Source organism: Pongo abelii, chromosome 1, assembly GCF_028885655.2.
Source record: "Pongo abelii isolate AG06213 chromosome 1, NHGRI_mPonAbe1-v2.0_pri, whole genome shotgun sequence".
In the NCBI taxonomy this organism is placed as follows: Eukaryota; Metazoa; Chordata; class Mammalia; order Primates; family Hominidae; genus Pongo; species Pongo abelii.
Window position 1 is genome coordinate 224959555 of NC_071985.2, and position 10344 is coordinate 224969898.

The following is a 10344-nucleotide window of genomic DNA, read 5'->3' on the forward strand; positions in this document are numbered from 1 at the left end:
GCGTGGAAATCTAGTGGCTTGGAGAGGGAGAGTTTAGAACCAGGCTGACATGGTTTGGCTGTGTCCCCACCCAAATCTCATCTTGCATTGTAGCTCCCAGAATTCCCAAGTGCTGTGGGAGAGACCCGTGGGAGGTCATTGAATCATGGGCGTGGTTTCCCCGGTACTGTTCTCACGGTAGTGAATAAGTCTCACGAGATCTGACGATTTTATAAGGGGTTTCCCCTTTCATCTGGCTCTCATTCTTCTCTCTTGCCTGCCACCATATAACATGTGCCTCTCACCTTCTGCCATGATTGTGAGGCCTCCCCGGCCACGTAGAACTGTGAGTTCATTAAACCTTTTTTGCTTTATAAATTACTCAGTCTGGGCTGGGTGGGGTGGCTCACATCTGTAATCCCAGCACTTTGGGAGGCCAAGGTGGGCGGATCACTTGAGGTCAGGAGTTTGAGACCAGCCTGACCAACATGGTGAAACCCTGTCTTTACTAAAAATACAAAAATTAGCTGGGTGTGGTGGTGCGCACCTGTAGTTCCAGCTGCTCTACTGGGGAGGCTGAGACAGGAGAATTGCTTGAACCCTGGAGGCACAGGGTTGCAGTGAGCCAAGATCGTATGCTGCACTCCAGCCTGGGCGACAGAGCGAGACTCCATCTCAATAAAATAACAACATAACATAACATAACATAACATAAAAATAAAATAATAAAATAAAATATAAAATACCCAATCTCAGGTATGTCTTTATCAGCAGTGTGAAAACAGACTAATACACAGGGGCTCAAGATCTCTTTAAAGGAGGATTTCGGGGTCTGGTGTCGTGGCCTCCAGCCCAGGGCAGCCTTTTCTCTCTCTCTCACTGTGGGTGCCCTGCATCCCTGCAGCTGCCTGCATAACAAGTGACCCGGGGTTTACGACTTTCTCCTGACCTAAAGCTTTTCTGGGCCTCCACCTGTGCCTGGGCTATCTCGAGAGTCTTCTAAACTCTCCCTTCCTTTCTTTCTTAGGCCATCGGCTGTTATTGTGATTTAAATTATATCAGCATTTGTCTTCCATTACAAAGAAATTTGTACTTACTGGGTCATTTTATTTTATTTTTTATTAGAATATTATATATACATGTATATTTTATTTCAATAGCCAACAAGTGGTTTTTGGTTACATGATGAATTTTTTATTTGTTTGTTTGAGACAGAGTCTCACTCTGTCACCCAGGTTGGAGTGCAGTGGCGCAATCTTGGCTCACTGCAACCTCCGCCTCCCGGATTCAAGCAATTCTCCCACCTCAGCTTCCCAAGTAGCTGGGATTACAGGCGTGCACCACCACGCCCAGCTAATTTTTTGTATTTTTAGTAGAGACGGGGTTTCACCATGTTAGTCAGGTTGGTCTCAAACTCCTGACCTCAAGTGATCCTCTTGCCTTGGCCTCCCAAAGTGCTGGGATTATAGGCGTGAGCCACCACACCCGGCCCAAGGTAATTTTTATACATAAATAGAAATCCAAGGGGAGAAAACTCACCCTTAACAAACTGCCTTCCCTTTGGGGTAGAAGTGAGAAGGCAGACAAACCTTGGCTATGTGCCCCCCATAATTAAATTCACAAAGAGAATAAAGGAAGAGGACGATAGAGCAGCCCAGGCAATAAAAATAAAAGTTACCCCTCTGGACTTGCTCTCAGGATTGGCAGACATTGTTCTAGTCTCCTAGATTTGGTGGCAGCCAGCAGGCCTTGGTGACAACTCCTGCCCCAACTGAATGATGTTCTCTGCCGTGGCTCAGTAGGAAGACGCTTCCCGGGGTAGAAGCCAGAGCCGAGCAAACTGGATCCCAATCTTGGTTGGAGTCCTGACCTGGGGGCCCTGGGGGCCTGATACAGACTAGAGATGTAACACAGCGTCCGGCAATGGGTTGGCTGCTGGTGGCTGGAGCTGCGGGTTTGCCCAGTGTCAGCTCTTCCTCTCCCTGGAGCAGCTGCTCCTAGCGTGACCTGCTGGTTACGGGAGTGCACTAAGGGGTCGGGCAGACTCTAGCAGCATTGCCACTTGGCAGCTGTCATCTCGGGCAAGATGGGTGACTTAAAGCCTTGGTTTTGCATCTGCAAACTGGGAGCCTCTTACCCAAGCTGTGAGTCAGCTGTTGTGGGGGTGGTGGCCTCTTACCCTCTTGTGGTGGCAACCTCCGAGCTGTGGATTTGTCCTGCAGGAGGGCAGTGGTGGCCTTTCAGATAGTGCCTTTATCGTCTTTAAAGTCTTTGGGTTAAAATGGTGAGAGCTGGCAGGGGCAGCAGAGGGTAAGGAAGACTCTTTTGAAGATGGATGGGTGAACCCCAAATAAGGGAGTAATGCAAGACTCAAGAGAACAAAAAGCATACGGCCCAGGAAGACCGGGTCTTGATTCCTTGGTATCCCCTGGAACAGTGCCCAGCCCTGAGCCAGCAGTCAGCAGTTGTTAGGACCTGAGCCCCGCGTGCTGGGCAGTGCAGGGCTGTGTGATCAGCCTGCCTGTCCACATGCGTGACGGACAGATGGACACAGCCCGAATATGGGGCAGCCCTGGCCCCAGTAAGAGAAGGACACAGAGAAGAAGGGTGCTCCACAGGCAGGAAAACAAATGAGACGTGGTCATACCTCTATCCTCCCAGACAGCAGACAGTGCCTGGAGTTTGGGCATTAGAAATGGGGGGCAGCCAGGTGGGAGCCCACAGGAGGCAAATCGGGCACAGCCAACAAAGAAGGAACAATGAAGGACCCTGGAGAATAGTGAGAAAAAATAATGTGCCTGCAAAAATCCAGAGCTGGGGCCGGGCGCGGTGGCTCCTGTAATTCCGGTGCTCCTGGAATTACAGTACGGGGCCTGTAATTCCAGCACTTTGGGAGGCCAAGACGGGTGGATCACTTGAGGTCAGGAGTGCGAGACCAGCCTGGCCAGTATGGCTAAACCCCATCTCTACTAAAAATACAAAACAAAACTTAGCCAAGTATAGTGGTGCACATCTGTAGTCCCAGCTACTTGGGAGGCTGAGGCAGGAGAATCACTTGAACCCAGAAGGCAGAGGTTGCAGTGAACCGAGATTGTGCCACTGCTCTCCAGCCTAGGTGACAGAGTGAGTAATCTCAAAAAAAAATCCAGAGTTGGAAGCCAGGAAATGCGAAGTGATGGAGAATCAATGTCTGTATTTGTCAAAGTCAATAGACACCCACAATCAAAACTGATTCAGGGAGTTAAAAATCACATTAAAACTCATTAAGGACTTCAGACTTAATGTTTTTCCATAAACTTTTTTTTTTTTTTTGAGACAGAGTCTCGCTCTGTCCCCCCAGGCTGGAGTGCAGTGGCGTGATTACAGCTCATTGCAACCCCCGCCTCCCGGGTTCAAGCGATTCTCCTGCCTCAGCCTCCCCAGTAGCTGGGATTACAGGCGCCTGCCACCACGCCCAGCTAATTTTTGTATTTTTAGTAGAGACGAGGTTTTGCCATGTTGGTCAGGCTAGTCTCGAACTCCTGACCTCCGATAATCTGCCCGCCTTGGTCTCCCAAAGTGCTGGGATTACAGGCGTGAGCCACCACACCTGGCTTTTCATACACTTCTAATGTTAAAGAGACCTTTTGGGAAATGATATTGATTGTGTGACAAAATATATTCCTGAAGTCCAGCAATTCCTTCAGTTTCTAGTAAAATTATTAATGCACCATTGTTTATTAAGTATTAAGATTAAAATTAGCATTAAGAGGAGGATCCCATTTTTACGAAATATTTTGAATCTTCTATTTGCATCTGTGTCTTGAAGGATGTACACCTGATGTTACTGTTGTTCGTTTCTGGAGGGCTGGACTACAGTAATTTTCTTTACACACATTTCTGTACTTTTCTGCACTGTTTGAATGTGTTTGTAACAAGCATGTGTGATTTTTACAAAAATATGTGTGTCCAGGTTTTTGCCGTCAAAAAATATATATGTGTTTTTTTCTTTTAAAAAAGCAAATATAAAACGACCTCATACAGTGAATGCTGAAGGGGGCAATCTCCATGGATTAATATTCTCATCCGAGTGCTTGCTGTATTTTATTTTTTTCAGTAAAAAAAAAAAAGACATACGGAGTAGGAGGAGAGCCTGACTGATAGCATGAGCTTAGTTTGATAATTTTTCCTCCCAACGATGCTTCTTCAGACAAACAGTACTCATGAGGCTGGGTTTCCGCAGCCAGTGAGTGGGGACGGGGGAAAGGAAAGGGCTGTAGTGAGGCCTCTCCAGCGGGGCAGAGCGGTCCTAAGCTGTTGGGGGGCCCCCTGGCTGCCATCCCTGCTGCAGCGTCCGGCAGTGGGCGCTGTCCCTGGCTTTGCTCTCCATCAGCAGCCAGTGGGAGCTGTCAGGAGTGGGGGTCAGACCTTGCCCTGCTTCTGCGTGGCCCTCCTATCCCACAGTGCCAACAAGGGTGGTGGCCTGCCATGGCTGGACCACATCCATTGCATCCCTAGGCCCCCGCCCACTCTGGGCACAGGAGACCCATGTGCTCAGAACCTCCCTCCCCTAGAGAGGATGACACATGCCAGGCTCACCGCTGGCCCCACACCTGCTCAGGCCTCCACCCCTCCAGCCGCCCTGCTGACCATTCTCTTATGGAAGCCCTGAGCCCGACCCACCAGCTTTTCTTCTCCTCATCCACAGACACTGGGACTGGCGCTGTGCCACCTGCCTCAGGTCCCACTCGCAGACCCTGCCTAAACCTTTCCTGGTGACTCACCCCTAGGTCGTGAGCACTGGTTGAGCAGCTGCTGGCACAGCTTCCCCTGGTGACCAAGGAAACAGCCCCGCTCCGCCCTCCTTCAGAAGAAGAGGTCACAGGGTTTTGGCGTCCAGAGCATCAAACCCTACAAGTGTCCAGGCGACCTGTGGATGATCACACCGAGACAATCCCAGAGCTCTCCCAGCTGCAGCTAACAGTTCTTGCCTTGCTTTCGTTATTGCCATTCACTCATTCATTCACTCACACGTTCACTGCAGGGCGGCGTGTAAATTGCCAGAAACATGAAAATGAGCAGAACACGTGGGGAGTCTCTGCCTTCGTGGTCCTCAGCCCGACAGGTGAGTGGGAAGATAGGGGTAACAGAGGGCATGGGTGGAGCCGCATCCCCTCCCCTTCTGCTGGGAGCTGGGTGGCGAGGGGCGGCTGGCTGACCCCACCCGGGCTCTGGCTGTCTGTAAAGAGCTTGTAAGAGACCCTGGAGAAGATGGACTCAGGCCAGCAGCTCCTGAGCTTGTCTTCACCACGGCTTCTTTTATGATTTGTGCAACTCTTCCCTTCCTGCCCTTCCATCTGTCCCTGCATCTCCAAAACTATGGTCTATCAGGAAAACAGTTCCAATTAAGCAAGAAGAAACCGAAGCTGCACAGCAGGGGCCACCCAACTGGTATTGCCACACTGGACTGCTGAAACCCTGACACCAAACAGAAGGATCTGTCCTCTTGGTTCATGTGAATCACCTTACTTAGGTCAGTGTGGGGTTTCTGCTGGGCTTCCGGAAATACGTAACAAAGCTCCTAGCTCCAGTTTCTATTAGGTTCTGCTGCTACAAGGTAGTTTAGGCATCCAGAAATGAGGCCCGCAGGCTGACTTCAGGAGACTGGAATCAGGTCCCAGAGATGGCCCCCGAAGTGGGATCCTGGAGCTCTCCTCTCCTCCATGCTGGCCTTGTCCTCACGCCCCTGCAGTGCTGAGATGACTGCTGCAGCTCACCAAGGCCTGAGTCCAGAGAAATGGTGCCGCTTCAGCCTGAGTCCTCGGGGTCACTCTGATTTGACCAGTTTGGGCCCTGAGCTCTCCCAGATGCCATTGCTGTGGCTGTGGGCATTGGATGTCCTGATCGGCCAGCACTGGGCCACACGCCCCATGCCTGCCATTGGAACTTCCCAGAACACATGTATGGGAGGGTCCCCAAATGGGGGCTGGACACCAGGTAACCCTCCAGTGCGGCCCTCACAGACGCTGGCTGGGACGCGCAGTCCTGCCCCGCCATGTTTCTGGGAGGACTGCGGAACCACAGCCAACACCACAGAGAAGCAGGGAGGGGACGCCCTGGGCTACCCCCCGGGAAGGAGCAGATCCCCCGCACGCCTCCCATCTGAGGGACAGGCGGGGACGGTCACTGCAGCTCCGGTTTCTGGCCTTCATACATCTTCCCTTGCAGGCTCTGGGCATGTCTCACCCGTCTCTGTCCCCTCCGCCGTGGGGTCCCTGCCCAGAGCTCACCTATTTCGAATGGGCGTGCTGCTCCTTTTGCTACCTTGTGGTGTCACCAAGCCTGCGTGGGTCCTGCATGCTGTTGGTGACAACCTGCAAATCTCTAACTCCTGTACCTCAAGTGGTCCTGAAGTCCTATTTGACTTCCCCAAAACACTTACATTCCTGGAAGTGTGACACAGCTTGGAGGTAGGACTCAGGCAGGGGACAGGAGAGAAGACAAATGAAGGCATCAGGCTCTGGTGTCCTCAAAGACCCTCCCCTCCTGACATCTCCCACTCAGGGGTGAGCTCCTTCCCCTCCAGGGGACTGCCGGGAAGGTTGGGGGACTCTTCTCAGACTGCTTGGGAGTCTATGAAATGCGATCGTCCTGCCCACCGCTGTCTCTCCCATGAGGCCCACAGACCCTCTTGCAAATGGAATGCACCGGCTTGCTCAGTCAGACACACTTACACTTGCAACGGGCACGCGGCTGTCCTCGGTTCACAGCCCTCACTCACCGCAGCCCTCCCCTCCTCCAAGAACACACACAGCATGATGCTGGGGCCCATAAACCCCTACACCTCATGCCCCAAATGAAGAATTAAAGCCCGGATTTTGGCAAATCAATTTTATTGTTTAAAAAAATAAATGTTACATTTGACATAGAAAAAGACATTTTAAAAATGTTTTTAAAAGGTTTAAAAAGGCATTTGTTCTGGCCAGACATGGTGGCTCCCGCCTGTAATCCCAGCACTTTGGGAGGCCGAGGCGGACGGATCACCTGAGGTCAGGAGTTCGAGACCAGCCTGGCCAACATGGTGAAACTCCGTCTCTACTAAAAATACAAAAATTTGCTGGGCATGGTGGTGCAATCCCAGCTACTCAGGAGGCTGAGGTAGGAGAATCACTTGAACCCGGGAGGCAAAGGTTGCAGTGAGCCGAGATCACGCCACTGCACTCCAGCCTGGGCGTCAGAGCGAGACTCTGTCTCAAAAAAAAAAAAAAAAAAAAAAAGCATTTGTTCTGAATGTGCCTCATCATCCCAGGCAGGCATCTGTAAGTTTCCATTGTTTCCATAAAAACCAGTGGGGTTCCCCTCTCTGAAAAAAAGCACGAACATTCTTGCTGCTTGGCAGTGGGTGGTTCTCATGCCCACGCCTCTCCACCCAAGGGAACAGTCTCTCTGCTCCTCGCCTGGCAGAAGGCCAGACCCTGAGTCCCTAGCGCGGGGCAGAGCACAGAAACATGATCCAGATGCAGCAGGCCCCGCCCGTCTAGTTCTCCTGCAACAGCCTCTTAGCACTGCTCCAATCTGACCTGCCCGGCTGGAAACACAGTTCCCACTCCGGCACAGGTAAAGATGAGCTCCCAGGACCCAGCAGGGGCTCTGCCCCTGGGATCTGCTGCCAGCCAGCTCTTCCCGGTGGACAGAACTAGGAGGGGCAGGCTGTACCCAGCACATCTCAGAGAGATGGAGGCAAGCTGGATTCCTGATGATTTCCAGCTAATACAGGTCCTTCCTCCTGCATGCAGGCGCCCCGTAACGCTTTATAACAGGCACCTCTAGACTTCTGTGGGGGTAAAGTGAAGGACCCAAAGTGACACAGGCAGTGTCTGTTCACACTTCCACTTTCAAAGCTAACTACTAGCTGTTCAAATATACTCCATACAGCTTTCAGCAAATCAAAGTGTTTACCTCTCCCACACCAAGGGAAGAAAAGATACAGACTGCCTTTAAAGCACCTGACAGCAAGGCGAGGGTTTTAAAGATCAGCCTTGAGAATCAAAACAGCAGCAGAAGTGTCATTACTCCAGTGCTCTCCCTTCCCGTGCGTGGGTCACACAGAGACAGGCACATCCCCAGTGCTTTGCAAACAGAAGCGCTCCCAAAAGTTGGCTAGAGGGAACGCTTCGGCAAAGGGATCATCTTCCCCCTGGCTTGCTGGACTCTCAGAAATGCATCTGAAAGCCCTTGCCATCCTGTCTTGTGCTGATGACAGCATGAGCCCGGTTGCACCTTGCTCAGCAACAAGCTGCAAGATCCTCAGCTTCTCACTCATACCCCACCTCGAGCTGCTGACGGCGGCCTGGAGAACCGTGTGTGGCTGTTCCTGGATGACATTTGCTGTCACTAGTCTTCCCAGAATACCCGCTGCCCAGGGTTTCTGCTGCCTTCCCTGGTGGACAGATTTTGCAGGGAAGACTGAGGAAATGGGAAGGGGAGCTCTGCTCTAAAGCAGAAGGCACAGAAGGTGGGGTTTTTGTTTTATAGGGAGACTGCCCAGTGCACTGCAAAAGGAAAACCAAGAACAGGGAGTGCCCAACTCACCCCCTCTGCATGAGCAAATGAAGATGGACACTGGACTGTGCCGACTGACACCGGGACTCACACTTGCTGGTCAGTGGACAAGAGGTAAAAGCAGGCAGGATTATAACAGGAATAAATCTGCACTTCCAACGAGGCAGCTCCCATGACTGAGTTACAATGCTTGGAGCCCCAGAGGGCACAGTGGCACCAGCTGGGAGGTTGATACTGCATCACCGCTTCGGATGCCCTCACAGGCTCTGATTCGCTGCCAGGTGCTGGTGAGGCTGGAAGAACTTCCTTCCTTCCTATGTACAATGCAAACAGCGCTGCTTCAAGTGCTACCCACACGGGTGCAGCCTCACGGGAGAGTTGCAGAGAGGGAATGCATTCAGTTCAGCCAGCGGACGGCCAGGGGTAAGCAGGCCCTAGTGGGTCACATGGCCTATGACGTCTGGAGACCGCAGATCTTCACCCTCTGGAGTCTCATTTGCAGGGTGGATGGGTGCTAGGGTGTCGTCCAGTCACTGTGGCCACCTCACCCTCGTCACCACGGGCCTTTCCTGTGCTGCGCTCACTCTGACACTGAGATGCTGCCAGGCAGTTTTGTTTTTTTTTTTAATCAGTGGAGTAAGTTCTAAGGGAGCCCCATGTGCTTAAGATAAAAACATAGCTGGTAAAGTGGATGCAGAGGCTGCTTCTGTGAGGCTGCATATATCTTACAGGACAAAAAGTTTTGTACTTGAAAACCAAATTCTGGGAAATAGCCCTGCAGGTTTTTGGGAAGCTTCTCCCTCCCTGTCGTGAGTTCCACCTGGGCCCTCCAGGAGAACAGGGACAGGAAAAACACAAGCAAAGCAGACAGGCCCGGAGTTGGGAGCCTGAGCCCTCCATATTTTGGAATGGAACCCCTTGAGGGACTAGTCTGGAATAGCAGGCCAAACGGTAGGAAGCTTTGATTACTCTGCTAATTTGGGGGCCCAAGAGTAGGGCTAAAGCATTGTCTGCAGAGAAACGAACAGGGAAATTCAGTAAGAAGGGCCTATTTTAACTTGCAGGTGGCAGAAGAATTTGTCCCCAGATTTTGATCTAGCTTAAAGTCCCTTGATTCCTTCCCCTCTACAAATGGCAATCATGCTTGCCCTAGAGATGCTGACTGACAAGGTCTCCCAAAGGAGGGGCCCTTCTGCCATTTATGGGCCCCTAAGTGCACACATGGGCTTCCATGCAGATGGAATCATCGGTCCCCACCAGGGAACCTAGACTGTGGGAACTGCCGCCACCAGAGGACCAAGGGCTTCCAGGTCAGGAAGAGGCAAGCAGCCTGCCTGGGAACACAGCGCTGGAACCTGGAACCCTACAGACTTGGGTTCTGAGCAGGGCTGCTCCCTGGGCTGTTGTCATCACTCTTTCTTTCCTTTTTTTTTTTTTTTTTTTTTTTCTTTTTTGAGACAGGGTCTTACTCTGTTTTCCAGGCTAGAGCGCAATAGTGCAATCACACCTTACTGCAGCCTCAGCCTCCTGGGCTCAGGTGATCCTCCCACCTCAGCCTCCTGAGTAGCTGGGACCACAGGTGGGCACCACCATGCCTGGTTTTAAAACTTTTTGTAGAGATGGGGTCTCACTATGTTGCCCAGGCTGGTTTCAACCTTCTGGGCTCAAGTGATCCTCTCACCTCAGCCTCCCATAGTGCTGGGATTACAGGCATGATCCGCACCTAGCCCAATTTAGTGAAATTTAAGAAGCATTTTAAAAAAATGAAAACTAAAAAATAGAGGATATCCGAGGTCCTAAGGGTAAGAATTTCTTTATGAAAGC